Genomic DNA, 17,631 nt, shown 5'->3' with positions numbered 1-17,631 from the left:
CCAAGTAGCTGGGACCACAGGTGCCTGTCACAACGTGCAGCCATTCTTCATTGCAGTTGTCACTGTTGATTAGCAGGCCCGGGCCAGGTTCAAACCTGCCAGCTCCTGTGTATGTGGCTGATGCCGTAACCACTGTGGTACGGGCGCCGAGCCCAAGAGGATCACTTAAGCCAGGAGTTTGAGGTTGCTGTGAGCTAGGACACCTCGGTACTTTACCCAGGGCTTAGAGTGAGACTCTGTCTCACAAAACAAAAGAAAACACTCATTAAGTCTTTGTTCTTTTAATACTAAGTGAAAGCCCATCCAAGTTCTTTCCTCTTCCATTCACATTCAATGTCTAACTCAGTTACACAGAGATCTGTGACCCAGGCCTCTCAATTCATGGTTTCCAAACCAGGAAAGAGGCTGGTGAAGAATCGTCTCTGTGCACAATATCAGGAAGGATCCTTAGCATCTTTTACTCTAATTTTCTACTCCCTTTGCATCCTACAAGCATTTGGAGCTGCTTGCCTGATTCATCTTCAGCCATGTGTATACAAATGCAGCTATATAAAGCTAAGGTTTCCCCATCAGACAAAGCTAAATATCAGAGTGAGTGAGCAATGACATCTCCTCCTGGTTGTTAGACAGTTCTAGTATTTTACATTGATCTTTGCTCAGGATGCTTGTAAAGATTTAATTTTTGTAAAAACCAAACACTTGGGCGGCACCTGTAGCTCAGTTGGCAGGGCGCTGGCCACATACACTGAGGGTGGCGGGTTCAAACACAGCCTGGGACAGCTAAAAACAACAGTGACAGCTGCAACAACAAATAACCAAAAAAATAGGCTTAGTGCCCATAGCACAGTGGTTACGGCGCCAGCCACATGCACCGAGGGTGGCGGGTGACAACTGCAACCAAAAAATAGCTGGGTGTTGTGGCAGGCGCCTGTAGTCCCAGCTACCTGGGAGGCTGAGGCAAGAGAATTGCTTAAACCCAAGAGTTTGAGGTTGCTGTGAGCTGTGACACTACAGTACTCTACCGAGAGAGACATAGTGAAACTCTGTCTCCAAAACAAAAACAAACAAACCCCAAATACTCACGTTAATTTAGGAGAGGATGAAGATTTGATTTGATTTGATTTCTTTTTTTTTTTTTTTGTAGAGACAGGGTCTCACTTTATGGCCCTCGGTAGAGTGCCACAGCCTCACACAGCTCACAGCAACTTCCAACTCCTGGGCTTAAGCGATTCTCTTGTCTCAGCCTCCCGAGTAGCTGGGACTACAGGCGCCCGCCACCACGCCCGGCTATTTTTTGGTTGCAGTTTGGCCGGGGCCGGGTTTGAACCCGTCACCCTCAGTATATGGGGCCAGCGCCTTACCGACTGAGCCACAGGCGCCGCCCTTGATTTGATTTCTTGAGCAGAGCCAAAGATTCAGGAACAAATTGATTCCTAGCCCCAGAATAGCTGCCAGGAAAACTTTAAAACAACTTGCTTCTTTGGAACTAAGAGCAGAACAGAGAAGGAATTAGTAAGCTTTCAGGGGCTTTTGTGACTAAGTAAAGTTTCAAGAAACACTCAGCTGGACCCAAAAAGAGAAGGAAAGGAGAAGCAAACAAGCATTAGAATTGATTCACAAGCAATCCTATCCTATTTTCAAATGAAACAGAAAGCAAGAAAATGTACATTATTGACTATTTCTCTACCCTTATTATGGATAAGAATGCTAAGGCTCAGGGAAGTTAAAGGAGACAGGGCCAAGTGTCTAGCACAGGGCCCTAAAACATGGTCAGTATTCAGTACAAGTTTGTTCTCCTAATGGTATTGCTGATAAAAACAGATAAAGGCGGGCATAATGGAGTTGACATTCTAGTTGCCAATTAAAACTCTTAGCTATATTGTCATATAAAACACAGCCAGTAAATGGTATCTGTTACCAGCAAAATTATTGGTTTTCATGATGCCACGCTACTTCCCTTGTGGTCAAACCACTCAGGGAGGGGCTGTTCCCAGTGGAAGTTTAGGTTGCCCAGCCACCTAGGGAGGGGCCTTGGGGTGGCCTTGCATCTTTGCAACCAGTCTTGTTCCTCTAGGTCCTGACTGATAATTATCTTAGTGTCACCATCCAGAAGCAATAATAACAGGTAACATTTCTTTCTTCCTTTTCTTTTCTTTTCTTTTTTTTTTTTTGTTTGAGACAGTCTCCCTCTGTTGCCCCAGGCTAGAGTGCCTTGGCAGCATAGCTTACAACAACCTCAAACTCCTGGGCTCAAGAGGTCCTTCTTCCTCAGCCTTCTGAGTAGCTAGCTGGAAGTACAGGCACCAGCCACAATGCCTGGCTAGTTTTTCTAATTTTAGTAGAGACAGGGTCTTGCTCTTGCTCAGGCCGTTCTCAGCTCCTGAGCTCAAACAATCCACTCACCTCAGCCTTCCAGAGTGCTGGAATTATGGGTGTGAGCCACCACGCCCAGCCAACAGGTAACATTTGTTTTTTTTTTTTTTTTTTTTTTTTTTTTTTTGGATTTTTGGCCGGGGCTAGGTTTGAACCCGCCACCTCTGGCATATGGGACTGGCGCCCTACTCCTTGAGCCACAGGAGCCACCCGGTAACATTTGTTAAAAACTTTATGTGGGGGTGGTGCCTGTGGCTCAAGGAGTAGGGCGCCGGTCCCATATGCCGGAGGTGGTGGGTTCAAACCCAGCCCCAGCCAAAAAAAAAAAAAAAAAAAAGAAAAGGAGTTAAAAACTTTATGTGGGCCAGGCTCTGAGTTAATCATACCCTGTGAATTGTTTCTTTCTTTCTTTTTTTTTTTTTTTTTTTTTTTTTTTGTAGAGACAGAGTCTCACTTTATCGCCCTCGGTAGAGTGCTGTGGCGTCACACAGCTCACAGCAACCTCCAACTCCTGGGCTTAGGCGATTCTCCTGCCTCAGCCTCCCAAGTAGCTGGGACCACAGGCACCCGCCACAACGCCCGGCTATTTTTTTGTTGCAGTTTGGCCGGGGCTGGGTTTGAACCCACCACCCTCGGTATATGGGGCTGGCGCCTTGCTCACTGAGCCACAGGCGCCTCCCTTCTTTTTTTTTTTTTTAGACTGTCTCAAGCTGTCTCTCAGAGTAGAGTGCTGTGGCATCATAGATCACAGCAACCTCCAACTCTTGGGCTTAAGCTATTCTCTTGCCTCAGATTTTCTATTTCTTTTTCTTTCATTTTTTTTTTTTTTGTAGAGACAGAGTCTCACTTTACGGCCCTCGGTAGAGTGCCGCGGCCTCACACAGCTCACAGCAGCCTCCACCTCCTGGGCTTAAGCAATTCTCTTGCCTCAGCCTCCCGAGTAGCTGGGACTACAGGCACCTGCCACAACGCCCAGCTAATTTTTGGTTGCAGTTCAGCTGGGGCTGGGTTTGAACCCGCCACCCTCGGTATATGGGGCCGGCACCTTACCGACTGATCCACAGGCACCGCCCTTCTATTTCTTTTTTAATTAACTTTTATTTATTTATTTATTTTATTATTATTATTATTTTGCAGTTTTTGGTCGGGGCTGGGTTTGAACCCACCACCTCTGGTATATGGGGCCACTGCCCTACTCCTTTGAGCCACAGGCACCGCCCCAGTTTTTCTATTTTTAGTAGAGGCAGGGTCTCGCTGACCAAGAGGTCAGCCTGGTCTTGAACCTATGAACTCAAGCAGTCCAACCGCCTCGACCTCCCAGATGACAGGTGAAAGCCAGCATGCCCGGCCCTTGTGCATTATCATAAGATGAATGTTCAGACACTGAAGGTCTTTTTTTTTTTTTTTTTTTGGTAGAGACAGTCTCACTTTATGGCCCTTTGTAGAGTGCTGCGGCCTCACACAGCACACAGCAACCTCCAACTCCTGGGCTTAAGCAATTCTCTTGCCTCGCCTCCCAAGCAGCTGGGACTATAGGCGCCCGCCACAATGCCTGGCTAGTTTTTGGTTGCAGTTTGGCCGGGGCCGGGTTTGAACCCGCCACCCTCGGTATATGGGGCCGGTGCCCTACCAACTGAGCCACAGGCACCGCCCTGAAGGTCCTTTTTTTCTTATTTTTATTTTTTGAGTTTTTGGCCAGGGCAGGGTTTGAACCTGCCACCTCCAGCATATGGGGTCGGGGCCCTACTCCTTGAGCCACAGACACTGCCCACCCGACATTGAAGATCCTTGTCAGATATGAGGACACCAGACCTTCTCACTGACCTATCCAAATCTGAAAAAGTTTGAGAAACGAAGAGACTAAATTCCACAACTTTATTGCCCTTGAGCCACAAAAACAACAACAAATAGTCTAGCAGAAACAAAAGATGTGTTTCACAAGAGAAGCAGGAGAAAATGAAGTTTTTGAGTTTATGAAATAAGTAGGAAAAACTTCAGTTCTTTTGTAACCACTAAGAACTCAAACTTGTGGTTAACAAAGGTTTAGAGGTTAGGGAGGGTGAGAGGGGAGGGCAGTCTTGCTCAGTCCTGAGTTCTGTTTTCGTTCCAGGGAAGTTAGGTTTCCATTGCATAGGGTGCAACTGGATATTTCCTCCATGCTCCATTGCTAGGACCTGGCAAATGTTTCCTGGCACTCTCAGCCCATTGAGTCCCGGCAGGGAGGTTGAATTCATTTTGGAGCCAAACGACAGCATTCCTTTACAGTTAGTTAGTTCTACAGCCACCTCCAAGGCCACTCATGTCTGCTTAGAGTGACATCTAATGGCAACCAAAGGGAGTTGCCTAACTTTCCACCCTATTTAAGAATAACCCTGGAAATGTTGGACTCCTTGTGACAACAGAAGCCCTTTGATTCTTTCCCTCACTAATTGCCCTATGGCTGAGGATGACAAGGCTGACAACACTGGCAAGTTGAAGTTATTCCACTTGCTAATTAAAACCATGAAGTATGTTTCCATGTAATACACAAAACCACCGAATACGTCTGGATGCGCCCAACTCCTGGCCCTAGCAGTGACTGTCCCTAGTTCTGCAAGAGTCACTGGCACAGTGACTTACACTATCATCCTAGCACTCCTGGTAGGCTGACGAAGGAAGATCCCTTGAGTTTAGGAATTTGAGACCAGCCTGAGTCTCTACCAAAAACAGAAAAATTAGCCAGGTGTTGTGGTGGGTGAATGTAGGTCTAGCTACTGGGGAGGCTGAGTCATGAGGATCATTTGAGACCAGGAATTCTAGGTTGCTGAGACCGCACTCTAGCCTGACAGAGTGAGATTCTGTCTCAAACAAAAATCCCTTAGATTTTTCCTGGCCCCAAATAAGTGCTCAACACCTAATAGCTCTTCTGAAATATATTTTCATTTTCCATGGGAGAATGGGTTTATGTAATACTTGTCTAATTAAAACTCAGTTTTAAGGCTCGGCAGCTGTAGCTCAGCGGCTAGGGAGCCAGCCACATACACCAGGGCTGACGGGTTTGAACCCAGCCCGGGCCTACTAAACAACAATGACAACTGCAACAACAACAAAAAAAATAGCCAGGCGGGCGGTGCCTGTGGCTCGGTCGGTGGGGCGCCGGCCCCATGTACCAAGGGTGGCAGGTTCAAGCCCGGCCCCGGCCAAACTGTAACCAAAAAATAGCCGGGTGTTGTGGCAGGTGCCTGTGGTCCCAGCTACTCAGGAGGCTGAGGCAAGAGAATCGCTTGAGCCCCAGGAGTTGGAGGTTGCTGTGAGCTGTGTGAGGCCACGGCACTCTACCAAGGGCCATAAAGTAAGACTCTGTCTCTACAAAAAAAATAGCCAGGCGTTGTGGCTGGTGCCTGTAGTCCCAGCTACTTGGGAGGCTGAGACAAGAGAATCGCTGAAGCCCAAGAGCTTGAGGTTGCTGTGAGCTGTGACGCAACAGCACTCTAACCAGGGCGACATAGTGAGACTCTGTCTCAAAAAAGAACAAAACATAAAAAACTCAGCTTTGGTTCGGTGCCTGTGGCTCAAGCGGCTCAGGCGCCAGCCACATACACCTGAGCTGGCAGGTTCGAATCCAGCCCGGGCCCGCCAAACAACAGTGATGGCTGCAACCAAAACATAGCCGGGCGTTGTGGCAGGCGCCTGTAGTCCCAGCTGCTTGGGAGGCGGAGACAGGAGACTCTCTTGAGCTCAGGAGATTGAGGTTGCTGTGAGCTATGATGCCACAGCACTCTATCCAGGGCAACAGCTTGAGGCTCTGTCTCAAAAATAAATAAATAAAAGAAAAAAATTAAAAAGAGAAAAAAAAGAAAGGCGGCGCCTGTGGCTCAAGCAGCTAAGGCCCCAGCCACATACACCTGAGCTGGCGGGTTCAAATCCAGCCCAGGCCTGCCAAACAACAATGATGGCTGCAACCAAAAAAAATAAAAATAAAAATAAAAAAACTCAGCTTTAAGAGATGAAAAGCAAAAGGACATCAGAGGCTCAGATGAGTTCATTTGACCCTGGCAGTGCTATAGGGAACTGTCAGGACAAGAGTCCATTTGCTGATCTGAGCTTTTATTTTATTTATTTTTTAATTTGTTTACACTTAAGCACTGAGAAGCACCACCCACCCAGACTATGACTATGCCAATGTGCTTTACGGGTATTTCTCAGCTAACCGCAGCTTGAGATCCCAAGGGAAGTCCGTCCCCAGGTTCTCTCCACCCATGGCAATTAACATTCTGATTCCTGTAAGCTAGGACACATGGAAGGATACCAGAATCTTCAAGGTTCAAAATTGTTCAGCAAGCGTTGTCATTCAAAGACTTACCAGCTTGAGAATTACCTGCAGCAACTTATATAAAATTCATATTTCTGGGTCCTTCTTTGTCTTGATGAATGGTTATCTCCAGTATACCGGAATTTGCATTTATTTATTTATTCATTATTGTTTTTGAGACAGAGTCTCACTATGTTGCCCTCCATAGAGTGCCATGGTGTCACAGCTCACAGCAACCTCAAACTCGGGCTTAAGCGATTCTCTTGCCTCAGCCTCCCAAGTAGCTGGGACTATTGGTGCCTGCCACAATGCCCAGCTATTTTTTGTTGCCGTTGTCATTGTTGTTTAGCTGGCCCAGGCCGTGTTCGAACCCACCAGCCTTGGTGTATGTGATTGGCACTGTAACCACTGTGCTACGGGCGCCTGGAATTTGCATTTAAACAGGTGACTCTTGCATGTTAAAATTTGATAACTGCCAATTTCTAGAACTGCTGACCTTTTTATCAGTCATAAAAACTTACTGTTTGGTCTAGAGGGGCTTCAACGTGGCCCTACCTATTGGAACACTAACTCTTCTTCAAGACAACTCAGACACCAACCCCTCCACGAAGCCTTTTTTTTTTTTTTTTCAGAGACAGAGACTCACTTTTTCACCCTTAGTAGTGTGCTGTGGCATCATAGCTCACACCAATATCCAGCTCTTGGGCTTAGGCAATTCTCTTGCCTCAGCCTCCCGAGTAGCTGGGACTACAGGTCCCTGCCACACAACACCCGGCTATTTTTTGTTGCAGTTTGACTGGGGCTGGGTTTGAACCTGCCACCCTCAGTAGATGAGGCCGTCATCCTACTCACTGAGCCACAAGTGCCACACCCTTGTGTCTTTTTATTTATTCTATTTATTTATTTTTTGCAGTTTTGGCCAGGGCTGGGTTTGAACCCGCCACCTCTGGCATATGGGGCCAGCGCCCTACTCCTTTGAGCCACAGGAGCTGCCCATGTCTTTTCAATCTACTCTCTCTTTCTCACTTTTCAGCTTACCTTTCTTTAAAGTTCCTCCTATGTTCCTGGCAGTCATTTGGTTATTACTGTGGTGTGCTCTTGCCAGGCATCAAGCCAGGTGTGGGAAGCCAAGAAAAACAAGACTTGTTCTCTGCCCTTAAGGAATTCATAGTTTAAAGGGGAGAAGGACAAGTGAGTAGATGTTAGCTTCCTAGGGCTGCCATAAGAAAATCTGCAATCTTTCTTTCTTTTAAGAAAATTTTATTTTGGCTCGATGTCTGTAGCTCAGTTGTTAGGGTGCCTGCCACATACACCCAGACTGGCGAGTTCAAATCCGGCCTGGGCCTAGTAAACAACAATGACAACTACAACAACAACAAAAAGAAAAGCTGGGGGTGGTGCCTATGGTTCAGTGGGTAAGGTGCTGGCCCCATGTACCCAGGGTGGCAGGTTCAAATCCAGCCCCAGCCAAATTGCAACAAAAAAATAGCCAGATGTTGTGGCAGGAGCCTATAGTCCCAGCTACTTGGGAGGCTGAGGCAAGAGAATCACCTAAAGCCTAAGAGCTGGAGGCTGCTGTGACATGTGATGCTATGGCAATCTACCCAGGGTGACAAAGTGAGACTCTGTCTCTGGAAAAAAAAAATTTATGTTTTTGACACAGAGTCTCACCTTGTTACTCCAAGCTAGAATGTTCTGGCATCATAGCTCACAGAAAGCTTAAACTCCAGGGCCCAAATAATCCTCTTGCCTCAGCCTCCAGAGTAGCAGGGACTATAGGCATATACCACCACACCAGCTAATTATTCTATTTTTATTTTTATTTATTTATTTATTTAGTTATTTTTTGAGACAGAGTCTCACTATGTCACCCTTGGTAGAGTACAATGCCATCACAGCTCACAGCAACTTCAACTCTTTGGCTTAAGTATTTATTTCTTTTTTTTTTTTTTGTAGAGACAGAGTCTCACTTAATTGCCCTCGGTAGAGTGCCGTGGCATCACACGGCTCACAGCTCTTGGGCTTATGTGATTCTCTTGCCTCAGTCTCCCGAGCAGCTGGGACTACAGGTGCCCGCCACAACGCCCAGCTATTTTTTGGTTGCAGTTTGGCCCGGGCCGGGTTTGAACCCGCCACCCTCGGTATATGGGGCCGGCGCCCTACCTGCTAAGCCACAGGCACTGCCCCAGAAGTAATTTTTCTTTTCTTTCTTTTTTTTTTTTTTTTGTAGAAGTAATTTTTCTAACAGCTCTGGAGGTTGGAAGTCAGAGACCAAAGTGTTGGCAGGTTTGTTTTTTCCTGGGGCCTGTTTCTGGCTCAAAGATGGCCTCTTTCTGGCTGTGTCCTCACATTGCTTTTCCTCTGTGTGCTTCTCCCTCTGTGTACAAATCTGAGAAGACACCAGTCAGATTAAATTAGAACTCACCTTAACAGTGTTCCTTTAGGCTCAGCGTTTGTGGCTCAAGCAGCTAAGGCACCAGCCACATACACCTGAACTGGCGGGTTCAAATCCAGCCTGGGCTTGCCAAACAACAATGATGGCTACAACCCCAAAATAGCTGGTTGTTGTGGTGGGCACCTGTAGTCTAAGCTAGGAGATGGAGACTACATCTCCTGGGAGATGGAGGCAGGAGAACCGCTTGAGCCCAGGAGTTGGAGGTTGCTGTGAGCTGTGATGCCACAGCACTCTACCCAGGGCGACAGCTTGAGGCTCTGTCTCAAAAAAGAAAAAAAACCCCCAAAAAACAGTGTTCCCTTAATTTAATCACCCCTTTAAAGGTTTAGAGTCACTCTGTGAGATACTGGAGGTTTGAGTTTCAGCATATGATTTTTGGAGGGGGATACAATTCAGCCATAACCTTAACATATACTCTTATGAGAAAGGCAGTGATGGAGTGAGCTGGTGGTACTATGAGAACACACTGCAGGAACCAGATCATTTGCGGAGGCTTCCTTGATTAGGTGGCACCTGAGACAGGAGCCAAGTGAAGATGGAGAAGGCAGGGAAAGAGACACTTAAGCTCAAAGGAACAATATGTACAAAAATACTCTATCCCACTCTTACCTCCTGGTTTTTGTACATACTGTTCCTTTGGGCTCAAATGAGTTTTATGGTATGCAGGAAGCTATAAATAGTTTTAAAAAGTGGGGACAAAAAATTCAAAGGGAGGTAAGAATTGAGGGTAGGGGTGGCGCCTGTGGCTCAGTGAGTAGGGTGCCAGCCCCATATACTGAGGGTAGTGGGTTCAAACCTGGCCCCGGCCAAACTGCAACAAAAAAATAGCCGGGTGTTGTGGCGGGCGCCTGTAGTCCCAGCTGCTCTGGAGGCTGAGGCAAGATAATTGCGTAAACCCAAGAGCTGGAGGTTGCTGTGAGCTGTGTGACTCCATGGCACTCTACCTAGGGCGGTAAAGTAAGTCTCTGTCTCTACCAAAAAAAAAAAAAAAGAATTGAGGCTAGAGTTGTAATCAGGAGCCAGCCACAGAGACCATATGGGTTTTGCTGAGGGCTGTGAATCTTATCTGTGACCCCCCCTTTTATTTGTGTATTAGGAAGTCTACTCTGTAATGTAGGTAATGACTTAGAGAGGGCCAGGATGATTAGTCAGCAGGCTGGAGAAGCCAGCAAAGATGGTGGTGTGGATCAGGTTGGGTGATAGAAATGGGGCTAGGATGTTGAGGAGGGCAAGGGACTTGGTGTTTCTTGGTCAGCTCGGCATCAGAGGCAACCCACAATGCCTTTGACAGGAGGCTGGATGAGGTAGCTCCAGCCTATAATCCTAGCACTCAGGGAGGCCGAGGCAGGTAGATTGCTTGAGCTCAGGAGTTGATACCAGCCTGAGCAAGAGTGAGACCCTGTCTCTACTAAAAATAGAAAAAGTAGCTGGATGTTGTGGTGGGCACCTATAGTCCCAGCTACTTGGGAGGCTGAGACAAAAGGATCTTTCTCTCTCTTTTTTTTTTTTTTTTTGAGACTCACTTTGTCACCCTCAGTAGAGTTCTATAGCATCATAGCTTACAGCAACCTCTAACTCTTGGGCTCAAGCCATTTCACAAGAGGTTCTGTTGAGCCCTAGAGTTGGAGGTTGCTGTGAGCTATGATACCACAGCACTCTACCCCAGGTGACAGAGAGAGACTCTGTTGGAAAAAAAAAAAAAAAAGCCTGAGAGGAGTCTGTAGCCTTTGTTCACAACTTTTTTTTTGAGACAGAGCCTTGCTCACTCTTTACCCTGGGTAAAGTGCCGTGGCATCACAGCTCAAACTGTGGCATCACAGCTCCAGCAACCTCAAACTCTTAGGCTCAACCGATTCTCTTGCCTCAGCTTCCGAAGTAGCTGGGACTATAGGCACCCACCACAACGCCCGGCTATTTTGTTGTTGTAGTTGTCATTGTTGTAAGCAGGTCCAAGCTAGGTTTGAACCTGCCAGCCTCCAAGTATGTGGCCGGCACCCTAACCTCTGAGCAAGGAAGGAGGGAGGGAAGGGAGACTGGGTGCAGTGGCTCATGGCTGCACTCTCGGAGGCCGAGGCAGGTGGATTGCTTGAGCTCACGAGTTTGAGACCAGCCTGAGCAAAATCAAGCCCCCCTCTACCATCTCTACTAAAAATAGAAAAACTGAAGGAAAAGGATAGCTTGAGCCCAAGAGTTGGAGGTTGTTGTGAACTATTACTCCGCGGCACTCTACCCAGAGCACAAGCTTGAGACTCTGTCCAAAAAAAAAAAAAAAAAGAGAGAGAGAGAGAGAAAAGAAACAGGCTCAGGGATGCCCCTGAAATGTTCTTGAGTCAGCTCCCAAGTGGAACTGTCAGCTTGTATGGCCCTCCCAAGTCAGTAAATTCCCAGGCAATGTCTGTTTCCTACCTGCAGGTGGCAGCATTATAATTTACAGAAAAAAACAACCTTTCTGAAGATTCAAAAGAACAAACCCCAACAGAAGAGAAACTTTTTAGTAATTACTTTGTGCATTCTGAAGTGACTGATGTGACCAGTTGGCAACTAGCAAGTTTTGGCACAATGACAACCGGTTTTCATACCAGGATATGACTTTTTTTTTTTTTTTTTTTGACAGAGCCACACTTTGTCACCCAGGCTTGAGAGCCCTGGCTTCAGCCTAGCTCACAGCAACCTCAAACTCCTCGGTTCAAATGATCCTCCTGCATCAGTCTCCCAAGTAGCTGGGGGTACAGGCACCCACCACAACACTTAGCCAGTTTTTCTATTTTTTTTTTTTTTTTTTTTTGAGACAGAGCCTCAAGCTGTCACCCTGGGTAGAGTGCCCCAGCATCACAGCTCACAGCAACCTCCAACTCCTGGGCTCAAGCGATTCTCCTGCCTCTGCCTCCCAAGTAGCTGGGACTACAGGTGCCTGCCACAACGCCCAGCTATTTTTTTGGTTGCGGCCGTCATTGTTGTCTGGCGGGCCCGGGCTGGATTTGAACCACTGGCTCAGGTGTATGTGGCTTGCGCTTCAAACTTAGCTTAGCCGCTTGAGCCACAGGCGCTGAGCCCAGTTTTTCTATTTTTAGTAGAGACAGGGTCTCACTGTTGCTCAGGCTGGTCTCAAACTCCTGAACTCATGTGATCCTCCTGCCTGGGCCTCCTAGAGCACAAGTTTACAGATGTGAGCCACCATACTTGGCCAGGGTGTGACTTTACTTTTACTTCACAACTGGCCCCTTATGCCAGTTCTTTCCACTACTTAACATTAGCCACACACATATTCAAAATACTACTACCTCTAGTGTGTTTTTTTCTCCCAGTGGAATAATCGCAGGCAATGTAAGTCTCAAAGTTTCTGAGTATGTATCAGTAGAACAGGAAAAAAAAAATGTATCAAAAAGACAAAGTAAGAAATGTTCCCTTTAGGCTTAGCATCCATAGCTCAGTCAGTAGGGTGCCAGCTACATACACCAAGGCTGGCAGGTTTGAGCCCAGCCTGGGCCTGCTAAACAACAATGACAATTCCAACCAAAAAATAGGCGGGCATTGTGGCAGGCACCTGTAGTCCCAGCTACTTGAGAGGCTGAGGCCAGAGAATCATTTAAGCCCAAGAGTTTGAGGTTGCTGTGAGCTGTGACACCACAGCATTCTACTGAGGGTGACATAGTGAAACTGTTTCCAAAAAAAAGAAAGAAAAGAAAAAGAAGAAATATTCCCTATTGGCTCAGTGCCTATAGCTCAGCAGCTACGGAGGTTGTTGTTGTCACATATATTGGGGCTGGCAGGTTCAATTCTGGCCCAGGCCTGCCAAACAACAACAACTACTGTGTCTCAAAAAAAAAAAAAAAAAAAAAAATCACCCACAACCATACCATTTCAACACAATTATTATTATTATTATTATTATTATTATTTTCTTTTTGAGATAAAGCCTCAAGCTGTCCCCCAGGGTAGAGTTCTGTGGCATCACAGCTCATAGCAACCTCTAACTCCTGGGCTCAAGCAATTCTCCTGCCTCTACCTCTCAAGTAGCTGGGACTACAGGTGCCCACTACAATGCCCACGCCTGGCTACTTTTTGTTGTAGTTTGGCCGGGGGGCGGTTTCAGATCTGCCACCCTCGGTATATGGGGCTGGTGCCCTATCCACTGAGCCACAAGTGCTGCCTCGAATCCCAAGTCTTTAGCAATAATGAAAAGGTCCTTCGTGAGCCTCTCTAGCTTCTTCACCCACATGCCACATTCTTCTTCATCCCAGCTATAACTGGCTTTCTGGAATGCTTTCTTACCCTCTGGCTTTCATACCTGCTATGCCCTCTTTTCCTCTCAGGCTAAGCAGGGTCTTAGCTTAAACCTCACTTCCTTCACTTTACCTGATGTTGGTGAGGTCCCCTGTCTTATGCTCCCATAGCCATCAGTGCCACCCCTGTCATATTCTCAAACATGTGTCTTCCCCATCAGCCTACAAACTCAGTGAAGGGTCACCCTGCTCTCTACAGAGTAGATGCTTGCTTAATGTTGGTGAATGAATGAATGAATGCATTGAGGTTCTCAACAGCATACTGGATATTTCTATCCACATGTCTTCTGCAATGTTGAATTCCATATTTCCCAAATTGGGTCACCATTGTGCTGGGGCTCAGAGAATGATGTCCCAAAGTATGGTGCTTTGGCATTCTGAGCACTTTTGAATGAAAGGAAATTGGAAGGTTTCAGAAGCTACCTCAGAACCAAGAACTTCTTAACCTTCTCTTGTTTCCCCACCACAAACACAGGGGCTTTCTGATCGAGCAAATGTCTTCCAAAAGAAATGCACTTGTGCACTTACTTTGGCAGCACATATGCTAAAATTGGAACCATATGGAAAAGATTAGCATAACGCCTGTGCAAGGATGACATGCAAATTCATGAAGTACTCCATAAAGAAAAAAAATGCATCCAGGCACTGTGGCTCAGGCTGTAATCCTAGCACTTTGGGAGGCTGAGAAGGGCATCAATTGCTTGAGTTCAGGAGTTCAAGAGCAACCTGAGCCAGAGTGAGACCCTATCTCTAAAAAATAGCCCATGGGTGGCACCTGTGGCTCAAGGAGTAGGGTGGCAGCCCCATATACCGGAGGTGGCAGGTTCAAACCAGGTCCCAGCCAAAAAACTGCAAAAATAAAATAAAATAAAATAAAATAAATAAAAAATAGCCCAGGAGCTTGAGTTGCTGTGAGCTATGATGCCACAGCACCCTACTGAAGGCAACAAAATGAGATGCTCTCTTGGAAAAGAAAAAAAAAAAAAAGTGGTGCCCTTAGCTCAGTGAGTAGGGCGCTGGCCACATATACCAAGGCTGGTGGGTTTGAGCCAGGCCTGGGCCTGCTAAACAATGACAACTGAAACAACAACAACAAAAAAATAGCTGGGCATTGTGATGGGTGCCTGTAGTCTCAGCTGCTCAGGAGGCTGAGGCAAGAGAATCCCTTAAGCCCAAGAATTTGAGCTTGCTGTGAGCTGCAATGCCATAGCACTCTACCAAAGGCGACAAAGTAAGATTCAGTCTAAAAAAAAAAGAAAGAAAGAAAAAAATGCAATTGTCTTAAAACTTCCTCCTGAGCAGCCAAGTCTTTCCCTTTCATTTCTGTGTTTTCTGGACACTGAACTGGAACATAATGGCAAGGTGGAGGCAGGGAAAGGAAGGTTTTAAAACAATACAGACTCGAAACTATATTTTATTATATTTTTTATTTTTTTAATTTTTTTTTTGTAGAGACAGAGTTTCACTTTATTGCCCTCGGTAGAGTGCCGTGGCGCCACACAGCTCACAGCAACCTCCAACTCCTGGGCTTAAGTGATTCTCTTGCCTCAGCCTCCCAAGTAGCTGGGACTACAGGCGCCTACTACAACGCCCGGCTATTTTTTGGTTTCAGTTCAGCAGGACCGGGTTTGAACCCGCCACCCTCGGTATATGGGGCCGGCGCCTTGCCGACTGAGCCACAGGTGCCGCCCTTTTTTTAATTTTTTTTGCAGTTTCTGGCCAGGGCTGGGTTTGAACCTGCCACCTCCAGCATATGGGGCCGGCATCCTACTCCTTTGAGCCACAGGCACCGCCCAAAACTATATTTTATTTTCTTGGGGTAATTTACTGACCTCTCTAAGCCTCAGTTTCTGAGTATATAAATTGGGGATATTATTCATCCTATGACTTGAGTATGCACGAGGTGGTAAATGAATAGCCCTCTTGTTCTCATCCTCTCCTAGTAGACATCTTCTGCTCAGAAACCTTCAGAGGTTGCATATCACTTGACACAGAAACCAAAGCTGTGCATCTTGGTCTTGGTCTCTCATTTCTCCTTCCCCTAAATCCTAGGCTCTGAGTGATATAAAATATTTTCTTATTCCACCACTTTCCTCCCACTTTCCACGTTGCAGTTCAAACCTAGTCCTCCCTGATCGCCTAAGCAACAAGTAATGATTCCCTCCTCTGCCATCCCCATATGCAGTTCATTGGCCCTTAGGGCCAACTGCTTGTCTTGCAGACTAGGCAACTGGATTACAAAGTGCTGAAAGCAGAGTCTTTGGTTCATCTTTTACCCCAAGGAGCACCTTGGATGCAGCTGATACTTAATAAATACTTGGTGAAAGAATAATTCATTTCTCTTCTTTCTTTCTTTTTTTTTTTTTTGAGACAGAGCCTCAAGCTGTCCCCCTGGGTAGAGTGCTGTCATCACAGCTCACAGCAACCTCCAACTCCTGGGCTTAAGCGATTCTCCTGCCTCTGCCTCCCAAGTAGCTGGGACTACAGGCGCCTGCCACAACGCCCGGCTATTTTTTGGTTGTAGCCGTCATTGTTGTTTGGCTGGCTGGGCTGGATTCGAACCCGCCAGCTCAGGTGTATGTGGCTGGCACCTTAGCCGCTTGAGCCATAGGCGCCGAACCCCTTTCTCTGATTTCAATGACCTTGTTTTCTCTATAGAATCAGATGCCTCAGGCAGCACCTATAGCTCAGTAAGTCGGGCTCCGGTCCCATACACCAAGGGTGGCAGCAGGTTCAAACCCGGCCCGGCATTGTGGCGGGCGCCTATAGTCCCAGCTACTCCAGAGGCTGAGGCGAGAGAATAGCCTAAGCCCAAGAGCTGGAGGTTGCTGTGAGCTGTGACGCCACCGTATTCTGCCGAGGGCGACAAAGTGAAACTCTGTCTCTAAAAAGAAAAAAAAAAAAGAATCACATGCCTTGTCATTCTTAACGCCATTTTACCAGCTTCCAGAGAACACATTAACATTAGGTGTGTTTCTGTTCTCTTTCTTTATTGGAAAGAGCTTTTGGAACTGAAAAATAAGAGTTACTTCTCCAAGCCTCATCTTCTGGCACTCCAGGTACTCACTGGTCTCAGACAGGAAATGAAGTACTTAGAACACGAGTTTCTCTCTCACGCCTCCGTTCCTCTGTACTTACTCTCCCTACTTACATGCCCTTCTCTTTGCCTGAAATGCATCTTACTCAGGCTTCTCTTCCTGGCAAACGCCTACTCATTCTCCAAGACTCAGCTCAGACATCATGCTAGCACTTCTGTGAAGGCTTTTCTAAAAGGGCTGAGTAACAATACCTCCCCCCCATCTCTTTAGCTTTTTCAGCATCCTCCAATTGTAAAAGTGCTATAGCATCATTTATTTATGCTTCTACTTCTCTAGAAGAGGATTTTTTTTGTGTGTGTGTGTGGTTTTTGGCCGGGGCTGGGTTTGAACCCGCCACCTCTCGCATATGGAACCAGCGCCCTACTCCTTGAGCCACAGGCGCCGCCCAGATGAGGACTTTCTTGAGGGCTAGGATTTCTGTTCTATACTCTCGCAGTGCTTAGCATAGATCATGCACTTGAGTCTGTCAATGAATAAAAGAATCCACTAATCATACAATGCTACAGAGTTCGTATGGACCGGATTCTTACACATTTCAAGATCTGATCCTCTGGCTTGGCGCCCGTAGCTCAGTGGTTGGGGCGTTGGGCACATGCACCAGGGTTGGTGGGTTAGAACCCGGCCCAGGCCTGCTAAATAACAACAAAAATAGCCGGGCGTTGTGGCGGGCACCTGTAGTCCCAGCTACTTGCGAGGCTGAAGCAAAAGAATCGCTTAAGCCCAAGAGTTTGAGGTTGCTGTGAGCTGTGACGCTACAGTACTCTACTGAGGGCGACATACAGAGACTGTCTCAAAAAAAAGATCTGATCCTCTATTTGCTTCGTGCTGGAAAGATTTCTCTCCCTCAGCTTCTAACTGCTTTGCTATTGTAGAAGGAGAAAAAGGAAGGACTAGAGTGTGGAAGAGTTATTTCTTCAGGACTAAGCTGTCATTTACTCGCTTTGGCACCGAGAGGGTTTCGGGGACACGCGGGCGGGGCTGTGCTGTGGCCACCTGCTGCAGGAAGCTTAGAGCATGCGCTCTGACACCAAGCTGGTCCCTACCTGAGGGGGCTGGTCTAGACCGAGCGCTTGCGCTCTGGGACTTTTCCGCCGGAGGAAGTCTCGCGGAGGCGGGGCGGGGCCGCGTGGG

General features: G+C 47.0%; 1 non-coding gene across 1 annotated transcript; it reads left to right on the top strand.

The window, feature by feature from the left end:
- The first annotated feature begins 13,920 nt into the window (after positions 1 to 13,920).
- On the top strand, positions 13,921 to 14,029 carry LOC128571377 (U6 spliceosomal RNA). The gene has a single exon (XR_008375804.1). It is a non-coding gene; the product is annotated as a U6 spliceosomal RNA (small nuclear RNA).
- Positions 14,030 to 17,631: the final 3,602 nt, after the last annotated feature.

The sequence above is a fragment of the Nycticebus coucang genome, chromosome 18, assembly GCF_027406575.1.
Source record: "Nycticebus coucang isolate mNycCou1 chromosome 18, mNycCou1.pri, whole genome shotgun sequence".
In the NCBI taxonomy this organism is placed as follows: domain Eukaryota; kingdom Metazoa; phylum Chordata; class Mammalia; order Primates; family Lorisidae; genus Nycticebus; species Nycticebus coucang.
Note: the sequence above shows the minus strand (reverse complement) of the source record. Positions and strands in the feature narration are given on the sequence as shown.